Below are 23,591 nucleotides of genomic sequence, written 5' to 3' on the forward strand. Positions count from 1 at the left end.
GATAATATTTTTCAGATTGGGACAGATGTTGGATATAAAATTTTCGAATCGTGTTGGCTTTGGGTAGAGTATACCTATTTTCGAGTCGGATCGAGTTGACCAAAAGCCCGACCCTAACCTGACCCATTACCATCTCTAACAGTATGTACGAGGGCCATAGCCTCAAACAAATTAAAAATTATAATTTAAACCTTTGAAATTTTTATAAAATATTACTTGACAATCACAAAATTTTAAAATTTTAAAAATTTAGATTAATATTTAATTTTTTAATGTTCTTAATTAAATTTCTCCTGTAACTTTTAAAAACTCATTAAAACTCTTAAATTTTTTTAAAAAAAATTAGACCCTAAGTTTCTTGAAAAAAATGTAAATAAAACTTGATTTTGTTGGCTGATGCATGGTGTTTACAGACACGGACGGTACCTCAGGAGGAGGAGTTGGTTCCACAATACATTAGGTAAGTGAAGTAGTGCGATTAAACTTGATGTTGATTCTTATTCTATTAGGCGACAAGGGTTGTTTTAGCGGTAGTTGGTCTTGTGCTATTGTAACACCTCTAACCCGTACCCGATCCAGATACAAGTTCGATGTGTCACATTGACGTATCAAAACATTTACTTGTATAAAATATTGAATAATTTTAAACTTTTCTACATACAACTGAATAATTTACATAAATTATCTCAAAACAGTTTATAAAACTTATTAGCGCATAAACGGTTTAAAACTTTAGTTACATGTCAACACTATTTAATATAAGAAAGAAAACCTACTATAAAATATCTTCTAATATGATATCGGATAAAGCTATGATGTCTCAGATGTCTATCCTTGCTCTTCCGACTTCTTTGATCCTACGTGTGAAACAATCACACGCTAAGTCTTTGACTTAGTGAGGCATATAAAGAATATAATATAAACATAAAACATTTCATATAACAAAGTATATGCATTACATTGTATGTAATTTATACTATTATTTTATTAACTCATGTATTAGCCCATATATACTTTTGATATCTTTTGTAGGCCCATGAACATTACTGAGAACTTAAGGTATGTGAGTACTATGAGGTTGTGCACACATATGTTGTCACCACAGCTCGTATAAACTATGTCTCGAATGACCTATCATCCCGAAGGATGTCATCTGTGTCCCGAATGACCTATCATCCCGAAGGATGTAATCTGTGTCCTGAAGGACCTATCATATGTCTCGTAGGACATATGTAACCCTCGAATATTGGCATGCAAACTATACCACTAGCTCTCATATCACATAACATGGACATTATCATTTATAGCAGTTCAACTCACTTGTATCATATAAACATGTAATCTCATAATTTATTATTATTGCTCTTATGATCACATATTTCTTTTCTTCTGTCACATACCATATGTATGTGTAAACATCTATCTCATATCATATAAAATGTTTACATATTGCATATACTCATTTTCATGTACTCATGCACACATAATAATCACATCGATCATCAATCAAATAATATTTTAGAAGTCACTTCTTACCATAGTAACTCCATCACTGGCTCATCGCAAGCCAATGTTTGTTCGATAATATAAGTACAAATTAAATTGCACTCACATTGACACTTTATATATCAAAAAGATGTTCATTATAATCCATGACAACCCTTTTATATTTGACTTGTCTTAGTCATAAATCAATCACGATCTGTACAAATCACAATTTCATAACAATACATATATTAGTATTGTACTAACATAAACACTTCTCCAAAACAAATCAATAATATACTTGAAACACATTTTCTATAAAAATACTTAACACTTAATAATTCCTTTTAATATTGGCACTAACTTTTTCAATTTATATAAAATGGTCCTTCACCATTCCATCACTTAGATTCTTAATACCAAAATTCCAGCATTGAAATTATTACCATTCAAATGATTTTACAAAAGCATAATTACATTTAAGTACCCCAACTATGCGAATGTTGTACTTAAATCACTAATCTTTTCAAACTTCCAAAATAATCATATTTCACATCTAAGCACTCATTTCAATTCCAAAACAATATTTTCCAGTGTAGTACATCAACTATTAAACAATTATACAACATTCCCAACTTTTTCCAAAATTACGAATTGGTCCCTCAACTTTTCGAAAATTACAAAATGGTCCCTAAATTTTTCTAAAGCTTGTAAAATACTTTATACATCATTTCCGGACCTTATATAATTTTTCCATAATTTTTCTCATCCTTTAAGACCAAAGCCTAATGATTTAAAGATCAAAACCTAGGTTTTCCATGATTTTGCTCGATTTTGATTCGATTCAAGCATGAAATCAACTTTCAATCAACCTTATAATATCTTTACAATCAGATTTCTAATCAACTCTCATCATAACACAAAGTTTTCCAACTTATAATTTGGCCGAATTTTTAAAAATTAATTCTAGGAAGATTGAACATGTTATAACCATCAATCAAGCTTGAATATGAATCTACAACCTCAAAAACATCAAAATTCATCATCAATTTCATGAATCCTATCATGAACATAAACCCTTAGATTTGGGATCTTTGAAATCCAGCAAGATTAGAAAGAAATATTAGTACCAAATGATAGCGTTTTTGCGTAGATCACTTTTCTAATTCACGACATAACTTGAATTCCAAAGAAATTAACTCAAAAATTGAAAAGAAATATTTTTCCTACCTTGAAAGAGTTCACGTAAAGATGCTGGAGAAGATGATGAAGCTTTGATAATTCATCATCTTATTTTAATATTTAATGAATTAAAAATTCATTAAATACTAAATTACTAATTTATCATTGAAATTAAAATATCCATACTAATTTACTCTTAATGAACTTGATATTTACATTAATATCAAGTTACAGTAACCTTATCATATTTTAATAGTCAAAGATGAACAAAATATTTTTTCACTTTACCATTTTGCCCTTACAATTTCCAAAAATTACAATTCAGTCACTTTAATCAAGCAATCCAAATTAACCATGAAATTAAAACCTTAAATATTATTTTCCAACATTTAAAAATGTGAAAATAATATATTTATTTTATCATTTTCGTGACCTATTTATAACTTTTTAAAATTATATTTTAGTCCCTAAATTTTTTAAAGTTTATACTTTAGTCACCAAATTTATAACATGATCACTCATTAAATCCATTTATGAAATAAAATTCTTTTTGGTAAAATTACCACTTAATTCCTTAAACTTTTTCCAACTTTTCTAAATTACACACAAAGTTTCAAAATCTTACAATTTGATCACTAACCTGATTTTTGAGATGTTACCGTTATTGATTAAAACGATCTAGCTTGTTACGTTTTATTCAAAAGAATCATGTTTGCAACACTTGGGTTCAAACACAATGAAAATTTGAATATATTAACACCAAGCACTCAAATTCCCCTACTTCTTGGCCCTTTTTCTTCCGTCCACGTTACAAACATCATTTTGTCTACACATGACTCCAAAAAGCTCAACTAAGCCGATTAACACGCCACACTCCGTCCCCACACGCGCGACCCATTTTCAATCCACCGATAACGTAAAAGACTCCATCCACAGCCGCCCCAATGCACCCATAACGCCTCCTTTGCGAGTAAGCAACAACGAGCCAAGTATCGTTTTCCGGGTCGTACTCCTCCAGGGCGGAGGCAATCCTAGAACCGACGCCGCCAGCGACGTAAATCTTGTTGGAAACAACCGCGGCGGCGTACTTTTTGCGAGAGAAAAGCATGGGGGATTTCGCAGTAACGTGTTGGGTCCAAACGTTTTACCTGAGCATGGAGTTCCTACCGATCATGTAAATCCTGGGTCCGATCGAAACGAGCCTCGAGATACTATGAAGCGAAGCGGTGTTCATCGGTAGACATAAAGGGAGGTCCCAAGTAGCTGCCTGACAATGGTTGGGTATAGAGAAAGGCTGGCCGCAAAGACACCGGAGTCGGTGGCGGAGAAGGGTAAGACTGAAGGGCGGAGGAGGCGGAGTTTGTGGCGGAGGAGGAGGAAAGAGGGGGAGAGAATGAGGTATAACCAACGGCGGCAGACGAGCGAAAGGGAAGGTAGGGAAGAAGAAGGAACCCTGGAAAGACATTCCAAGAGGAGGTCATCGGGGAGAGAACAGAGGGTTAGAGAAACAGTTGGGTTGAGTTGTTGGGGAGTAACTATCAAAGATTTGTGATTTTGGTTTGGGAAACAAGACTTCATTAGCCATGAGAAGTGCCGAGAATTGCAGCTCTCCGACATTAAACTCTCCAGATTATAATCACCTCACCATTTGAATTCAGATTGATTGAGGGATTCACCAACCAATCAAATTCCCAAAAATAGAAACTGAAAGGAAGACGATAAGAAACTGGGAGTACCCGAGAGGTACCAGTCGGAGGCCTGAGCTGAATAGATAGAATTAGGGCTTTTGTTTTTATGAATCGGATGACTCCTCCATCATATATTGCCACAAGTGAAATGACGTTGATGGGAAAACTTTTCTAACATGAATAATATCTTTTTTATGTTTTATTTTAATAAATCCATGTTAGAAAAGTCAAAGATGTGCCCAAACTCCAAATCAGATGTTTCTTTGGCATCATGTTTAGCACGACATTTTGAATCATTTCGATAACATTTATGTAGGTAGAATTTAAATAAATACATCTTAATCAATATTGATCTATCCATGGCGTGCTTCCACCTCGTCAAAGCAAAACAGATGCTGCCGATGCTCGCATTCAAAGTCGTCTATGTGCCACAAACAGCCAATTCTATTGCTCAAGTTCTTGAACACAGGGCCGTCCTCTTATCGCAGGTCATTATACTTTTATTATGATAGCCCGGATTGTATAGCCCATTCCAAGATAACGTAGTTTATACAAAGAAACAGACACCCAAGAAGAGCATCACAATTGGCTAAAAATCCCAAAATTAGAAGATCCCACCCACTCCACCGGGTAAACTACAGATTCAGTCTTAATGGTAACAATCTAATCGATCAAAAGTAGTACATGAAAGCAAAACTGATAATATGTTTCCATCCCACCTATAGTTTTACAACAATTCTCAGCTCTGGCATGTCCTTTCATGCTACAACTCCATATCCAAATCAACCCACGTGCTTCGATGTCTAGCATCAAGAACTTCGATCACGAAGGCACTACATGATAAAGAAATACGGTTAGCTTGGATCCCAAAATGATTAAACAAACAGTAAAAAGAGGAAACACAGCATATTAAAACAAATTTGGCAATTTTTTATGGTCATATCATACATCCAACAAGTAATTGAATAGTTAGTTGCACAGATTAGAAACAGATATGCCCACTGTTAGACGAGCAGTGTAGATGATCGGAGTAGCCATAGACGGTTGATAGAGTAAAGAATATAATAGAGAAACAAACAATTGAAGAACGATAGTAAGAAAAGAGAAAAGTAAAGAACAACCATCACATTATTCATTTATGAAAAGAGAGAGTACACGAATGGCCCAAGTAGAATGGAAACAGATATATATAGCCCAATAGAGATCACTTGAGCTCTAACAGATTCAACAGTCAGTCTAACTAACCCAATACGGTTAGAGAAGCCTTAAAGCAACAGTATTCTAATATTCATCTGATTCCCTATTAGAATACTCTAATACCCACAACCTACTTCATAGAACCACTTATAACAATATGCAAATATATTGGACCAAATCATATGTACACTAGAGACGGTAATTACAGTCCATATCCATTACGATTCGACATATGAAGCAAATTATCTTACTGTATGTTGAAGTATCAATTTGCTCAGGAAGCTCCTTTATATCGACCTCAAGCCTTTCCTAAACCTGAAACCAAATTAACAAAAGTTATTAAACAAAAATGACTAATCAGTTCTATTAATATATATATATATACTTTATATCGACCTCAAACCTTTCCTAAACCTGAAACCAAATTAACAAAAGTTATTAAACAAAAATGACTAATCAGTTCTATTAATATATATATATATATATATATATATATATATAAAGTACAGAGAGTATATGAAACATAAATTATCTATAACCTGATTAAGGACATCAGAGTCAGATGCTGATGAGACACATGTAATTGCAAGCCCCTTGGTGCCAAACCTACCAGCTCTACCCACCTGCAATAACAGAACCCAGAGAAAGATAATAGAAAGTCGAGGTCAGCCTGACTACAGTTCAACTGCAATAAAAGGAATAACAGAATTTACCCTATGCAGGTAGGTATCAGCAGAGTCTGGCATATCATAGTTGATAACAATGTTAACACGCTCAATATCGATTCCCCTTCCAACTAAATCTGTGGCCACGAGAATTCTTTTGTGACCTTCCTTGACACTCTTGTATCGTGTCAACCTTAAAAGATGATAAACAAATAATCAGCTAACATCAGGTTACATTCAATGGAAAAGTTGCATAAATATATTCACACAATAGAGGCACAAAACAGAAGCCCGTTCCAAAACAAAATTTCATACTAAGAGAAAACCGCTGAATGTTTATGTCTATGAAAAATACATTTCAGATACACAAAAAAAAATTAATCGACACAAACACTACAGTCATAAGAGGATATTAAGCAAATAATCGAAAGTAGGGTAAAAAAGATTTTATCTAAAACCGCCTCGAAATATTTTAATAAGAAAATCAGACCTGCCCATTCCTGAACCATATTTTCAGACAGAAACAAAATAAACAGAAAAAAGTCCTACTGGATCAAGTCAGAACCCAACAGGCTTAGGTTATTTTTCCAACCCTACGAATACAGTAAGACGAAAATCCATAAGAGGAAACAAAATAGCCAAAACAATCTTGAAATATCTAGCTCTTCTCAATTCACCACATTGACACCAAAAAGAAAGTTGATAAAGTAATACGTAAGGTATAGATCATAGATAAATGGATACTTCAGCCATCATGCCCACAAAATACTACGGAATGCATGCATACCTTTCTTCCTGGGACATTCCAGAATGGATGCAGATAGAGGGGAAATTGCACTCCACAAGTAACTTGTTGAGCTCAGCTGCTCTGTTCACACTTTTGACAAAAATAACTACTTGGTTGAAATCTAAGGCATCAAGGAGATCATTCAACTTGCGATTTTTCTCTAGCTCGCTCAATTTAATGTCTCAGTTTAATGTAATGCTGCATGGGTAGAAAAACAATTATCTAGGCATTAGCAATGTGTCTATAAGAAAACTGCAAGGACCAGGAAAGAGAAAGAAAAGGGAAGGACAAGACTCCCTTGTTTGGATGCTAAGAAAAGAAAATGAAAGGGGTGCGGTGTTGCCAACCTTATTTGGTTATGTACTTACGTATACAAAAGGACCAAGTCATTAATCTAATATACCATCTGAACTGGAAATGTTAAAAAATGGACAATTTTTTTCTGGCCAATCAGAATTTTCCGACGAGGAATCTTCATTCACAAATCTTCCTAATTTGAAAGAAACGAAGAGTTATATCCAGATCTCTATCCGACCAAAAATTATTGAAACAAAAAAAAGAGACACCTCTATACCCTTTACCTTTCCTTCCTTCAAATTCAAACAAAACCTATAAAGTGAAGTGGTTAGCTCTATGCATACCTGTACCAGACCGTGAAGAGTCAACTTGGCCTCATCATCAACATAAATTTTCATGGGCTGCAGCCAAAACATCAAAAAGACCATCAAAGGAGGTATATATTTATATTGCAATTCAAATTTCTAAAAGTACGTATCCTGTCATTAAAGAATGGTACATACAAAAACTACATATTACCCACATAAAGTAGTAGTATTGACAAAATAGCATAGAGATTAAAAAGAAGTGTAATTACATCTTGCATAAATTTCTTGCACACAGGTCTAATTTCCTTGCTAAGTGTCGCTGAAACATCATAACTTGTTTATCATGTGGAGTCATCTTGAAGATCTCTTGCACATCTCTCCTCATGTCTGTACAATTTGAAAAATAAAAATGACGACTGATGGATATAATAAAACAAAAGGCACCTAAGAAGTAGTATATCTACAGCAGATAAAAGGAAATTAGAAGGCATACCAAGCGACTCAAGCATCTTGTCACATTCATCAAGAATGGCATGCCTCACATTCTTCAAACTAAGATCTTTATCCCTGGTAAGAGCCAAAATCCTTCCAGGTGTTCCAACAACATGAGGACGCTCGTTCTTTAGTAAATCCTTGTGTACCTTGATATTGACACCACCATAGAAGACAGCAACTTTAATATCTGGCAGATAAGTACTGAACCTCTCAAATTCATGGCAAATCTGTCAAACCATAGATGAAGTGGCACTCGTTAAGAAGAAACCAAAGATGAAATGACGCTACAACCCCCAACTTCCATGCTTACTCCAAACAACAAATTGAAATCTCTGAAACACACCTGGTAAGCTAATTCTCTTGTATGACACAGAACAAGTGCAGCAACTTGACCAGCAACTGGTTCAATTTGCTGAAGAGTTGATAGAACAAAAACAGCTGCTTTTCCCATGCCAGATTTTGCTTGGCAGATCACATCCATTCCCAGAATAGCTTGAGGGATGCACTCATGTTGCACTAATGAATAAGAAAATAAAATTGCAGTAGGCGAACCCTCAGTAAATCATAAATGTTTTTCCCGATCTTTTAACGGGAAGGTTACCAAACCAGTTTTCTTGTTGAAATGATGAATATAGAAGCAGTGACTACCTGGATAACAAAATCTTGAGAAAGTTAGAAAAAGAACAAGCAAACAAGATTGAATAGATCAGACAATAAAGATGAAGCTTTACTTGTGAAACACAAAAAATGGAATTGTATACTCAGCCATATGCAAGTCCAGCAAACTTAGCTTAAACAGATTATTAAGAATGATACAAAAATAGTAAAAAGAGTTTAAACAGATAATACAAAGTAACATAAAAGAAGATAAATGCAATGATGATACTGAATACTAGCATGCCTGGATAATTAGGTTAAAAATACAATTTCAAGACAAACCATTTCAAAGATTATTACAAATTATATACAGTGACGAAAAATGTGTCATCCAAAACCGTAAATAAAAATAATAAAGCATCAAGCTTTTATACATCCACCAATGTAAATAACTTAAACCAAGAAAAACAAAATGACTTAATTCATGCAATTCACATATATTAAAATCAGACATGAGTTTTCGAACTTTGCCTTCTGAAGGATGTTCAAATCCGGAATCCACGATAGCTCGAAGCAGCTCTGGTTTCAGCAGGAAGTCTCTGAATCCCGAACTGTGAATTCCAACATACCCCCTACACCACGTAAAATAAAAATTAATGCCAACCCAACAAGATCACAACCTAATTATTTACATTACATCCGTATGAAATGGCACCAAGAATTAAAAAGTAAAATTCAGTTTTCAGCTAAGCATTCAATTTTAAACTACCTCATCTACTTCAAGAGATAATAAGTACCCATTTAACAAATGAAATATAGACACATGCAATTCAACAGAACTTAACTCTAAAATGACATAGCGTAATAAATTTTATTCTGAAAAATATGTAAAGTAAAAAGACTAACTTTTTAGCAGAATCAGCAGCTTTAGTGGAGACAGAGTCGGGGGCTTTTTCATCTTCTTCTTCATAGTCGAGAAGTTCTTCCTCATAGGCGTCGTTGTCCTTTATCTCACCCATCCTATTAAAAAATCCACTTTATCTCCAAATTCATAGTTTGGGTTTTTGAAATTTTGCAAAATTCGAATTAGTAAGAGAGAGAAACAAAAGTATAACGTATACCTTTCAGCTCCGATAAAAGGTACGGCTTTCTTTTCTCTTATAGTATTGATGTCGAGAAACAGGAAGGAAGAAACGAAAACAGGGAAGGAGAAGATAAAGATAAAACCCTAGATCTAGGGTTTGAGGACAGAGAAAGGAATATAAATTGTTGAAGGACGGAATTACCCTTGTTACTATCAAACTATGTTGGAAATTATGAAGATTTTTATATAATTACTTTTTAACTTTTTAACAACAATCAAATTGTTTCAATGGTTAAAAATTAGAAGAATGAATGTTAGTTTTAGATATTTCAGATTTGAAGATCAATAATTATATAATATTTAAGTATTTATTATTAAATAATTAAAAAATATTAAAACATATATTATCATTCTAATTATTTTAAATTAATAAAGAAATTTTAAATTTCGTTTGATTTTTTTTAATATCATGTTGGACATGATGTTTCATGTTAATTATTTATAAAACTCATTTAAATGTAAAAATATTCATTCAATGTTTGAATAATATTCTGAATATTTTACAACAATATAATAATAAATTATTTATTTTAGTTACATTTATTAATTTTATAATTTTTTTGAATGTTCTTGAATTTCCGTTCAACATATTAAAAATTTTGAAGAAAATTCTTGTGGTGATCACATCTAAGATTCTAAAAGAAGAGGTAGATATAAAGTTTCTAGAATCTTGCCCTTCTCGAAAAATCATAAATCATTTGATGTAATTTCTAACAAGACACACATGATATGTCATAATCGAAATTGATTAACAATTAATTACATTAAATGAGTCTATCCATTATGCCTTCATATATGAATATCGATCATAGTCTTACATTTAACACCAACATTAAATATAACTATAAAAAAAGTTCTTCTAAAACTAAGAAATGAGAATTGAATCCTCTTTTTTAATAACTTTTCTTCTACTTTTGTGGAGATTGAAGTTATTGATACCGATTAATGGTCGTTTAATCTTTGTTCAAATCAAATTATATGAATTAATTATAATCGATGTGACTCATTTATTCTCATCAATAATTAAATTAAAAGAATAATCTTTAAAATAAATTTCTACGATACTCAAATTCATATCAATAATTATTTAAAAAAATCGTAGTCATGCCATATCACATACTCTTCAAACTCCAAGATTGAGGAGAAAATCCCATATGATTTATATAACAAATTAAGTAGTCATGCAGTTCAAATTCAAGCATACATGAAATTGAGACGTATAGTAGAACAACAAAGCATCAATTCCTCTCCTCTATAATAATGTATTAAGCCATGCCATCAAGAACAAACCCAATTATACACCATTAGAAACACAGTATAAACAAGAGGAGCTGAAGCAGAATATTGAGCTTCATCAAGAATCATTCGGGGGGGAGAGGCGCTCAAGTATGGCTTCACACCCCCTAATAAGATTGTAAAGCAACTCAGTGGAGAAGAACGGCTGCTGCAAAACCCTAGGCATGTACGATGGCTGAACAGCTCCACCTGCACGTTTGTTGTGCTTCTTCACAATCTTCATCAACCCTGCTTTGTTTCAAGCTCTTTCTGGTCAGAAGCACTTTTTTTTTACATTTGTTCGTGTTCGTTCGTCGCAGATGTTGAGATTCGAACGAATACGAAACTTGGATAAACATGATTAAGTGCACATGTATGTACCTGTAAAGTTGACACTGTAATGGAGTAGCATCACCATCTCCGAGTAAAAATCCAGAGTTCCCTCCATAATTCCAACATTTCTTCGGTGCCATTTAGGTTTTCAGCCCTGCTTTCGAGCTCCTGAATAACACCACAAGGATTAACAGTTTCGTTGAACCAGAAACAAATGCAACGTTGATCAATGACGCACAGTACAATGTTTTTATCCTGAACATGATGACATAGTCTTCCTCTTTGTCCAGATAAAAGGTGTTGACTTTATCGAGTTCCCTGTTCAATGATTGTTTGAAGCCCATGTCCTGTGTGGGATTCCCCGATCTTGCCCTGTTTCTTCCATTTGAATTAGGGTTTGTCAGTTTCAGTTTCCTCTTCAGTGCCTTGTATGCCAAGAACTCGCGTTCCCATTGGGGCAAGCTTCTTGCAACTTCAGCTCTGTGTCTTTTTCCATGTTTCATTTCTCCTCTTCCGGTCAAAACTAATCCGCAATTGCATGTGTGTGTATATATATATATTGGTGAGAGCAGGAAGATAATCATGAGGTAGATTGTGGGATATTCGTTGATGGCAGCGGAAAACAAGTATATTCTGTTATACGGTGTTGCAGAATATGAATTGACTCGAATACTGCAGCCAATGGTTTTGTAGGACTCATACTTTATAGAGTAAAACGGCATCCTCTAATGTATTGGAAGGGCATGAGATTGAGGTTAGGCAGGTAGATGTTTTGTCAATCTGACAAATTAAACTGTATGTGTCGGGCACCATTCGAAGGATTGTAGCGATAAATACAAGAGAATATGCGGCATTATCCTTTGATGTGAATCACCTGGTTGACTGCTTCCAAATTCTTCGCCAAGGCATTGTACCCATAAATACAAAATCTCCAATGGGATTGTCTTTTTGCATTTCGGGATCATTTAAAGGATATAAATGAACCCGGCTCGAAAAAATATCCACCAACATATTTGTTTGACGGTATGCAATAACACCTTTTTTTTATCCTTTTATTTGCGAACTAAAAACTAGTAAAATTACATCATTAGTCCTTAAATTTTCTAAACTTCATAATTTGAACTCTAAAATGTGCTCAATTTAATTCCTACTTTCATCAATATTTAAAATATAAAAATATAAAAGGAAAAAAAATCTTATAAACAATTCAATAAATGAGCTTGTTAGTAAACATAAACAAATCAACACACATTGTTCATGTTCATTTATTAACTGAATATAAAATTTTATTCATATTCATTTATTTAATTTAATAAATGTTGAGTTAATCGATCGACGAAATAGCCAAAAGGGGGGTGAATTGGCAATAAAAATTTTGGTGGAAGCTTTTGTAGAAAATTAAAAATATTTGCACAGCGATTTAGAGTGGTTCGATTTTCTCAACCAAAGTCTACGTCCACTACCTTAGCTAACAACACTAAGGATTTTCCAACAAATTCACTAATTTGTTCTTTCTTTTGAGGACAAAGAGTAACCTTACAACTCCCTCAAGAATTATACCCCAAATTCTTGAGAACACTCTCTCCCAAGGAGAATACACAAATTTGCAAACTTACAGAAAAACCTCACAAGACAATATGTTTGCACAATTCTAGAACAAAGAAAGAACACTCAAGAATGAATACAATTGAGTACAAATGGTGTTCTTGAAAGCAAAAATGAATATTGAATGAAAATTGACTTGAATTGCTCAAACTTGATGTTTAAAGCTTTCTCTTTGTTTCTCTCACAATTGTTGTTGATCAATGGCTTCTAAGCTTGTTTAAATACATCTTGAATCAATTCTGAATGTTGGGAATCATTGGTGAAGTCAGTAGAGTCGTTATTGTGTGAAAATAATTAAATAAAACATTTGGGAGCGTGTGTGCATAGATGCATACTCAAGGTGCATCGGTACACTATGTGTAAAATTCAAATATTTGACCGTTATAAGACTAGGTGAATCGGTACACTAGGGGTGCATCGGTACACTAATTACATTCGATGTTTCAAAAGAGCCAGAAGTGCATCGATGCATGGTATGTGCATCGATACACAAAATGCATTTGATGTTTCAAAATATTCAAGAGTGCATCGATGCATGACTTGTGCATCGATACACAAAATGCATTCGAAATGGGTGTGCATCGATGCATCATGGAGTGCATCAGTACATCCCTTCATAGAATTGATATTTGGCTCGATTTTGGTTCGAAATACTTTGTAAAATTGTTTCAAAAATATTTTAAATTTAAAACACAATTTTACACTTTAGTAAGGATTGAAATTGATCTTTGAAAAACTTGGAGTAATATTTTGATATTCGAATAATTGAGTCGAATATACTTTAAAAAAGATTGTGAAATCTTAAAATTCAATAGCCCTTAATTTGTTATATCGAAACATTAAAATGTTTTCAACAATCTCCCCCTTTTTGATATAACAAAACATTTAAGAAAATTTTAAGATTTTCATTGAAAATCATTTTTGAAACCAAATTTGTAAAAAGTAAAAATTACTTCCCCTTACTATATTCTCCCCATTTTTGTTAAATCAAAAAGACTCTATAAAACAATTTAAACAAGAATTTGTAATATTAGCCAATTGATTTGTTGAGTTAATCGATCGACGAATCGGCCAAGAGGGTGGGTGAATTGGCAAAAAAAAATTTGGTGGAAGCTTTTGCAGAAAATAGAAAATAATTGCACAGCAATTTAGAGTGGTTCAACTTTCTCAACCAAAGTCTACGTCCACTACCTTAGCTATCCACACTAAGGATTTTCCACAAATTCACTAATTTGTCTTACTTTTGAGGACAAAGAGTAACCTTACAAATCCCTCAAGAATTATACCCCAAATTATTGAGAATACTCTCTCCCAAAGAGAACAATACAAATTTCGTAAACTTACATAAAAAACCTCACAAGGAAAGATGTTTGTACAATTCTAGAACAAAGAAAGAATACTCAAGAATAATACAATTGAGCACAATAAGTGTTCTTGAAAGCAAAAATGAATATTGAATGAAATAGGCTTGAAAATGCTCAAACTTGGGGTTTGATGCTTTCTCTTTGATTCTCTCTTAATTCTTTTTGATTGTTGTTGATCAATGGCTCCTAAGCTTGTTTAAATACTCATTGGATCACTTCTGAACGTTGGGGATCATTAGTGGAGTCAATAGAGCCATTATTATGTGAAAACAATTAATAAAACAGTTGAGGAGCATGAGCGGTATCGATACCCCTTCATAGGGTATTTGTACCAGCAGTGTAAAATTCAAATATTTTGACCGGTAAGTGACTAGGGGTATCGGTACCATCCGAGCATTCTGTTTTTCTCGGAGCCAAAATTGGCATGGGGGTATCAGTACCATCTGGGGGGGTACCAATACCATATGGGCAATCTGGTTTTTCTTGAAGCCCTTATATTTAAAAATTATTTTTGGCTCGATTTAGGCTCAAAATACTTTATAATATTTATTTTAAAAATATTTTGAGATTAAAACATAATTTTACACTTTAAGTAAGGATTGATTTTGACATTTGAAAAACTTGGAGTAATATTTTGATATTCGAATAATTGAATCAAATATACTTAGGAAATTATTTGTAAAATCTTAAAATTTATTTATACTTAATTTGTTATATCGAAACATCAAAATATTTTCAACAATCTCCCCCTTTTTGATTTAACAAAACATTTGAGTAATTTTAAGATTTTCAAGAAAATCATTTTTGAAATCAATTTAGTAAAATTACTCCCCCTTACTATAACACTTCTCCCTCTTATTGTTAAATCAAAAAGACTCTATAAACGTTTTTAAACAAGGTTTGTTTTTGAAAAAAAAAAATTAGCCAATTGATATTTAGAAATTTAAAGCTTAAGCTGCTAAGAACACAATCAAGAGAAATGTTAACCATGAGTGCCATAAATCAATATTCATAAATAATGTGCAATGGTAAATTGGTCATATTAATCTAAAATGTAGATAATGCAAAAATTAATAAACATGAAGCTCAAAATGAAAATTCAAACCAAACCAAATATATATATAAGCAAGTAAGTTCAAATATCCAAAGCATCCAACATAATCCATAACAAATAAATTTAAACATAACAATCCAAAAACATATCAAAAGGTTTTAACAATCCAACATATAAATCCTAAGTTCAATCCAAGCAAAAGCAAAGCAAGGCAAGGTCTAATCCATTGAAGGATCGGGATGCGGATGAGGATAACGTGCTCACGTGCTCGCATCTCAAGTGTGAGTACGTATAAACATTCGTTCATCTCCCGTTGTTGAGCCCCCATAGCAGTCAAATAGGACTCAATGGATGCGAACCTCAGATCAAATGTCTCCATAAATGATTAAAAATATGGAGGCACTTGATCCTCTTGCTGTGCTGGCGCGTCCTCGGGTGCTTCATCGTCAATATTGTCGATATCTTGCATAAGTTGCTGAAGCTCTGAATCATCGTCTACTGCCAGTGCCGGAGGAGGTGGAGCTTGTGAGGAGCTAGCTCCCGGTGTTTTCTCAGGGGATCGAACCCATTGGTTTGTTTCCGTATCCTTTTTCCATCTCGATTTCTTTAAAGATGTCAAATTTATTTGGTTTTTGAGAGGGATGTCTACATCAAGCTGTACTCTAAGCTCGGCTTTGATAAACAAGTTACTCAGAAGATAATTGTAAACAAGAGTTTCACAAAGCTTTTTATTAGGGACAAGGTTTATGGTTTCAACGAGTTCGAAAAATATAATATGAGGTAGGTTAATTTTCCTATTATTTTGGATACAATGTATCCACTAAAGGTCTAAGGCTCGAAAAGTGGAGTATTTGCCTCCGGATGGTCTAAACCACCAAGAGATCATCAGATGAAGAAAACGATCTTGGTGATCTAATACACTCACGCTAGACCTAACCTTGTAAGGATAACCTATTGTTTCCTTTTCATTATATAAGCCGTCATTATCTAATCCAAATGTGTTAGCATTGTAGGCCGAGTCAATATGGATGAATCTACATAGAAGATAGGATCGAATTCCTATTGTCTCAGTTTTAGCTCGGTTTTGAATACAAACGACATTTGAATAGAAAATTCGAACGAGTTGTTGGTAAACTACTGGTTCAAGATGAAAAAGTTTATCAAATTTCCATTCTTGAAGAGTAGGAATATATCTAAAGTTTATTGCATCCATAGCTCGAAGAGAAGGAATACGTTCTTCCCGAATTTTGTATGACTCAAAATACTGAGAATACTTAAAGAATATATCTTATCTATGACCAGGTTCGTTAAAGCACGAATTGCGAATAGTCATTTCGGGTTCATCGGGATTAGGAATTTGTTGAATAGGAGATGGGTTTTGAGGTGGACTTGGTGGTCGGTTTGAATGACTAGAGGATGTCCTAGGGCATTTATGGGACATGGTTTAAGAAATCGAAATAGGTACTTGCAAATTTAAAACATGTGTATGCAATACAATCAATTCCCAAAACTCAAATGAGTCCTCAATATTTCAAGGCTCTCTAATAATTCTAATGGGCAAATTTTGAAAACTATGTTTGAAAACAATGTTTGAAAATCAATGTGCAGTTTTCAAAACAATATAATTAAATCAAAAACAATAATTTTAAAATCAAAAAAAAATTATTTCAAAAATTTTAAAAAAATTAATCAAATCTTGTGTTTTTTATGAAATTAGTTGTAGATTCTTGTTCTAAACCAAAAGCTAAGTAATGCCCGATCACTATTTCATCCTAGAACTAATCAAAACTAGTCATAAGTTCAAAAATCAATAAAATAGAGTTTTTAGAAAAGTTACCTTGAAATTGGAAGATTGAGTAAGAATGTGATGTTGTTTGCACAAAATTAATGATGCTAGCAGGTTTAGGAGTTGAAATCTGAGTGAAATCCGACTTGAAACGGTTGTTTTAAAGCAAATATAAGTGTTGCGTTTGAGAGAGAGAGATGCACAGTGAAAGAGAGAAGAAGAGAGAGTTTGGGTACAAATGGGATTTTGGGGGTTTTTGTAACCAGAACCCGTGGAGGGTATCAGTACCCTCATGGGGGGTATCGGTACCCATTCAAGGATGGTATCGGTACCCATTCAAAGGGGGTATCGATACCTAGCTCGCAAAAAATTAAAAACAAAATATGTATTTAAACACTCAAAATGCTAAATTAATTTGCTATAATGGTATTGGCAACTCATATAACGAAAATTAACTATGATCGATCAGTCAAATCTATCATAATTTGAACATATAATTAATTTTCTCTAAGAATCATTAACTCACCCTAACTAATAGCAAAGAATGTAATCAAAAATATTATTTTTATAAGCATTTTTCATTTCTAATTAAAAATGCTAAACTTATTTTAAACACTAAGTGAAGATATGTTAGTTAAACCTAATTCTCTCATAAGTGTATAAAATCTTTCTTTATCTAAAGGTTTTGTAAAAATATCCGCTAATTGATACAAAGTATCAACATATTCTAGAACTATATATTCTTTAGCGACATGATCTCTAATGAAATGATGTCTAATTTCAATATGCTTAGTTCTAGAGTGTTGGATGGGATTTTTAATGAGACAAATAACACTAGTATTGTCACACTTGAAAGGTATGGTACTAACTTCAATTCCATAATCTAAAAGTTGTTTCATTCATAAAACTTGTGCACAATAACTATCGGCTGAAATGTATTCCGCTTCAGAGGAAGATAATGCAACACAATTTTGTTTCTTTGAAAACCATGAAATCAACATATTTCCTAGGAATTGGCAAGTGCCGGAGGTACTTTTCCTATCTATTTTGCATCCTCCATAATCCGCATTAGAGAAGGCATGCAAGCTAAAGCTAGAGTCTCTAGGATACCAAAGTCCTAAACTAGAAGTGTCCTTAAGGTATCTAAAGATTCTCTTAACAACTAGTAAATGTGATTCCTTAGGGCATGATTGAAATCTAGAACATAAGCAAACACTAAACATAATGTTCGGTCTACTTGCGGTTAGATAAAGCAAAGAGCCAATCATTGACCTATACATTTTAACATCCACACATTTACCTCATTCATCTTTGTCAAGCTTTGTTGATGAGCTCATTGGAGTGGCATGAGGTTTCCCATTTCCAATCCAAATTTCTTGAGCATATCCTTAACGTATTTTGCTTGATTGATGAAGATGTCATCTTTTCTTTGCTTGATTTGGAGTCCTAAGAAAAATGAGAGTTCCCCCATCATGCTCATCTCGAATTCACTCTGCATTAGCTTAGAAAATTCTTGGCAAAGAGCATCATTAGTAGAACCAAATATTATATCATCAACATAAATTTGTATTACTAATAAATCTTTTCCTTTTCTCTTTAAAAACAATGTAGTGTCAACATTCCCTTTCGAAAAATGTTTTTTGATTAAAAATTTTGACAATCTCTCATACCAAGCTATAGAAGCTTGTTTTTAACCATAAAGTGCTTTTGTCAATTTGAAAACATGATCTGGAAATTTTGAATCTTCAAAACCAGGAGGTTGTTCCACAAACTATTCTTCTTTTATAAAACCATTTAAAAATGCACTTTTAACATCCATTTGATATAATTTAAATTCATTGAAACATGTAAATGCTAATAACATTCTAATTGCTTCCATCCTAGCTACAGGAGCGTATGTTTCATCATAGTCTGTGCCCTCTTCTTGAGTGTAGCCTTGAGCAACAAGTATAGCCTTATTCCTCACTATATTACCACTTTCATCAAGCTTATTCCTAAATACCCATCTAGTACCTACAATAGATTTATTACTAGGCCTTTCAACTAATGTCCATACTTTACTTCTCTCAAATTGATTTAACTCTTCTTGCATAGCCATAATCCAATGTTCATCATTTAATGCTTCTTTAATATTTTTAGTCTCTATGCATGAGATCAATGCAACATAATTATATATATTTCTAAGAGAATATCGAATTATTACCCCTTTGGATGGATCACCTATAATTTCACCATCCTTACATAGTTGTACTCTCTTGGGTAAGAGACTTCCCTTTCTTCAATGGTTGGATTCTTGAGAACATCATGAGTTTCCTCATCTTTCGTTTCTTCCTTTGATGATGGTTCTTCAATGTTATATATAACGTCATTTATGTTTACAATACCTACATCATCATTCACACAAGAATCCTTCATTGGAAGGGGATTATCATCGAAAACAACATGTATAGACTCTTCTAACACTAAAGTTCTTTTATTAAATACCCGATAAACTTTAATCCATTGTATCCCTTATCGCATAATTGACTAATACTCATTAGATTATGCTTTAATCCATTCACATATAAAACATTTTTAATTTGTATAGAAGAGGTATTACCTATAGTACCTATACATTCAATGTGACATTTTGAATTATCACCAAAAGTCACTTCTCCTCCATTTTTGTTATTAAGCTCAATGAACCAACTCTTGTCCCCTATCAAGGTACCATGAGTTTGAACTTGTTTCTCGTGCCTTGTAGCAATGCTCATTTCTCTACAAACATAGATTTTTTTTTTATTTTTGGTACCCAATTTCTTTTGGGTCTATATTCATTAGTCTCCAAAATTCTAGTCCCATTGGGTATCCATTTGTGTAGGATATCCTTATCTTTAGTAGTAATGAGTTCTTTAGGAACCCATATACTTCTAACGAGTTTTCCATTAGAGGTTCTTCAGGGACCTCTATGATTGTAGTTTTTAAAACTTTTTCTAACAAAGTTGGATTTTGAACTTTCTCCATTTTCAAAACGTTTTGTTCCAACTTTATCAAAAGAAGTTTTAAGATCATCAATTTTCTTTTGATGATCGTCATTTACTCTTGAAAGTAAGTTATGCAAATTTATATTTTTCTTTTTAAATTCATCTAATTTGATTTGCAATTCTTTGATCTTACTTTCAAAATCATTGTTTGTTTTGGATATGAGATTATTTTCATTTTTCAATTTTGAAATATCATTTTTGTATTTTAAAAATAATTTCTCATAATCCGAAGCCAACTCAGTATATTCCTCTACTAACTCATCAAAAGAATAATCCTCAAAATTAGATGAGTTAGAGGTTACCTAGAGTTTTCCCCAATGGCTATCTAGCACAAGTTTACCACTTCTTGTTCCTCTTCATCGGAACCTTCATTATCGCTCCATGTAGCCACATGAGCCTTGTGCTTCTTCTTGGATTGACCCTTTTTCTTTAATTGCGGACAATCGTATTTGACATGACCTGACTTTTTGCATTCGTAGCAAATAATAGGGTCTTTCTCATTTGGTTCATTTTTAAAGCCTTCGTTTCGTTTGAATTTTCTTTCTCGGTTGGGCTTAATCAATTTTCTGAACCGTTTGGCAAATAATACCATATTCTCGTCATCGTAATCTTCATCCGAATCACTCTCATCTCTTGTGGATTTGAGAGCGACTACCACGTTCTTTTTTTTTCTCCGTCTCCTTCTTTGGGTCGTTAATCTTCTCGAGGTCTACCTCATCTTGAAGCATAATTTCATGAGTGAGGAGTGAACCAATTAACTCTTCGAGAGTTAAAGACTTTAAGTTCTTGGCCTCGATGATTGTTGTTTTCTTTGATTGCCAAGCTTTCAGAAGAGAGTAAACTAACTTCCTCACAAGCTTCTCATTCGGAATGATCTCTCCATATGATTTGAGACCATTAACAATCATTGAAAATCTATCCGTCATAGCTTCGATATCTTAATCCGGTTTCATCTTGAAATTTTCGTAGCTATGAGTTAGGAGACTAATTTTAGATTCTTTTACCTCGTCTGTGCCTTCATGAGTGACTTGTAGTTTATCCCATATTTCCTTAGCGGTTGTACAAGAAGAAACTCTCCCGTATTCATCCAGTCCAAGAGCACAAAATATGATATGGATGGTCTTTGAGTTGAGCTGAAACATTCTTGTCTCTGCTTCACTCCACAATCTTGAATGAGTGGAAGGAATGAAGTATCCATCTTCTATGATATTCCATGCTCCCATGTCACCTGATTGAATGAAGTACCTCATTATATTCTTCCAATAAACATAATTAGCTCCATTGAAGAAATGAGGCTTGTTGATAGGCATTGAATCAAGACCGAAGTCGGAGTTTGAAGTGGAGGTCATTGATGACTTGAATATCGATATAGCTCTTCCCGAATCGACTCAAGGGGAAATTAAACCTTTAAATGAGTGAGGCTCTGATACCAATTGTTGAGTTAATCGATTGACGAATCGGTAAAGAAGGGGTGAATTGGCAATAAAAATTTTGGTGGAAGCTTTTGTAGAAAATATAAAATAATTGCACAACGATTTAGAGTGGTTCGACTTTCTTAACAAAAGTCTATGTCTAATACCTTAGCTATCCACACTAAGGATTTTTCACAAATTCACTAATTTGTCTTTCTTTTGAGGACAAAAAGTAACCTTATAAATCCCTCAAGAATTATACCCCAAATTCTTGAGAATACTCTCTTCCAAAGAGAATAATACAAATTTCACAAACTTACAGAAAAAAATCTCACAAGGCAAGATGTTTGCAAAATTCTAGAACAAAGAAAAAACACTCAAGAATAATACAATTGAGCACAATAAGTGTTCTTGAAAGCAAAAATGAATATTGAATGAAATAGGCTTGAAAATGATCAAACTTGGGGTTTGATGCTTTCTCTTTGATTCTATCTTAATTCTTGTTGATTATTGTTGATCAATGGCTCCTAAGCGTGTTTAAATACTCATTGGATCACTTCTGAACGTTAGGATCATTAGTGGAGTCAATAGAGCCGTTATTGTGTGAAAACAATTAATGAAACAGTTGAGGAACGTGGGTGGTATCGATACCCCTTTGTAGGGTATTTGTACCAGTAGTGTAAAATTCAAATATTTCGACCGTTAAGTGACTAGGGGTATCGGTACTATCGGGGGATATCGGTACCATCCGAGCATTCTGTGTTTTCTTAGAGCCAAAATTGGCATGGGGTATCGATACCATCTGGGGGGGTACCGGTACCATCTGGGCAATATGGTTTTTCTTGAAGCCCTTCTATTTAAAAATTATTTTTGGCTCGATTTAGGCTCGAAATACATTGTAATATTTGTTTTAAAAATATTTTGAGATTAAAACATAATTTTACACTTTAAGTAAGGATTGATTTTGACATTTGAAAAACTTGGAGTAATATTTTGATATTCAAATAATTGAATCGAATATACTTGGGAAATGATTTGTAAAATCTTAAAATTCATTTATACTTAATTTGTTATATCGAAACATCAAAATGTTTTCAACATGATTTAAAAAATATAGCTTAAGCTGCTAAGATCACAATTAAGAAAAAAGTTAGTCATTAGTTTAGTAATTCAATATTCATGAACAATGTGTAATGGTAAATTGGTCATATTCTAAATGATGTAAATGATGCAAGAATTAATAAACATTAAGTTCAAATTAAAATTTCAACCAAACTAAGTATTAAAGTTAAACATCTAACATCCAAAACAAATTCAAACATTTAAACAACCAAACATCCAAACATATCAATCCAAAAACATTCAAAATGTTTTAACAATAAGTCCTAAATCCAAGAAAGCTAAAGTAAGATAGGTCTAGTCATCCAAAGGTGGATTGGGAGGAGGAGGAGGATAACGTGCTTACATCTCGAGTGTGAGCGCATCTAAACGTTCGTTCATCTCCCGTTATAGAGCCCCCAAAACAGTTAGATTAGACTCTATAGATGCAAACCTTAGATCAAATGACTCCAAAAATGATAGAAAATATGAAGGCATTTGATCCTCTTGTTGTGCCGGCTCGTCCTCGGGTGCTTCATCGTCAATATCGTTGATATATTGCATAAGTTGTTGAAGCACTGGATCATCGTCCACTACCGGTGCCAGAGGAGGTGAAGCTCATGAGGAGCTAACTCCCGGTGTTTTCTCAGAGGTTCGAACCCATTGGTCACCTTTCTTTTTCCATCCCGATTTCTTTAAGGATGTGAGATTTATTTGGTTCTATAGAGGGATGGGAATATCATCTAAAACCTTAAGCCTGAGTTTGATAAATAGATTACTGAAGAGACAAATGTAA

The 23,591-nt window shown here is 33.4% G+C and overlaps 3 pseudogenes; all 3 read right to left on the bottom strand.

The window, feature by feature from the left end:
- Positions 1 to 3,334: 3,334 nt before the first annotated feature.
- On the bottom strand, positions 3,335 to 4,477 carry LOC120212484 (annotated as a pseudogene).
- A 381-nt stretch (positions 4,478 to 4,858) lies between these two features.
- LOC120212485 lies at positions 4,859 to 9,966 on the bottom strand (annotated as a pseudogene).
- A 1,157-nt stretch (positions 9,967 to 11,123) lies between these two features.
- Positions 11,124 to 11,962, bottom strand: LOC120212359 (annotated as a pseudogene).
- Between the last annotated feature and the right edge of the window lie 11,629 nt (positions 11,963 to 23,591).

The sequence above is a fragment of the Hibiscus syriacus genome, unplaced genomic scaffold, assembly GCF_006381635.1.
Source record: "Hibiscus syriacus cultivar Baekdansim isolate YM2019G1 unplaced genomic scaffold, ASM638163v2 tig00110013_pilon, whole genome shotgun sequence".
NCBI lineage: Eukaryota > Viridiplantae > Streptophyta > Magnoliopsida > Malvales > Malvaceae > Hibiscus > Hibiscus syriacus.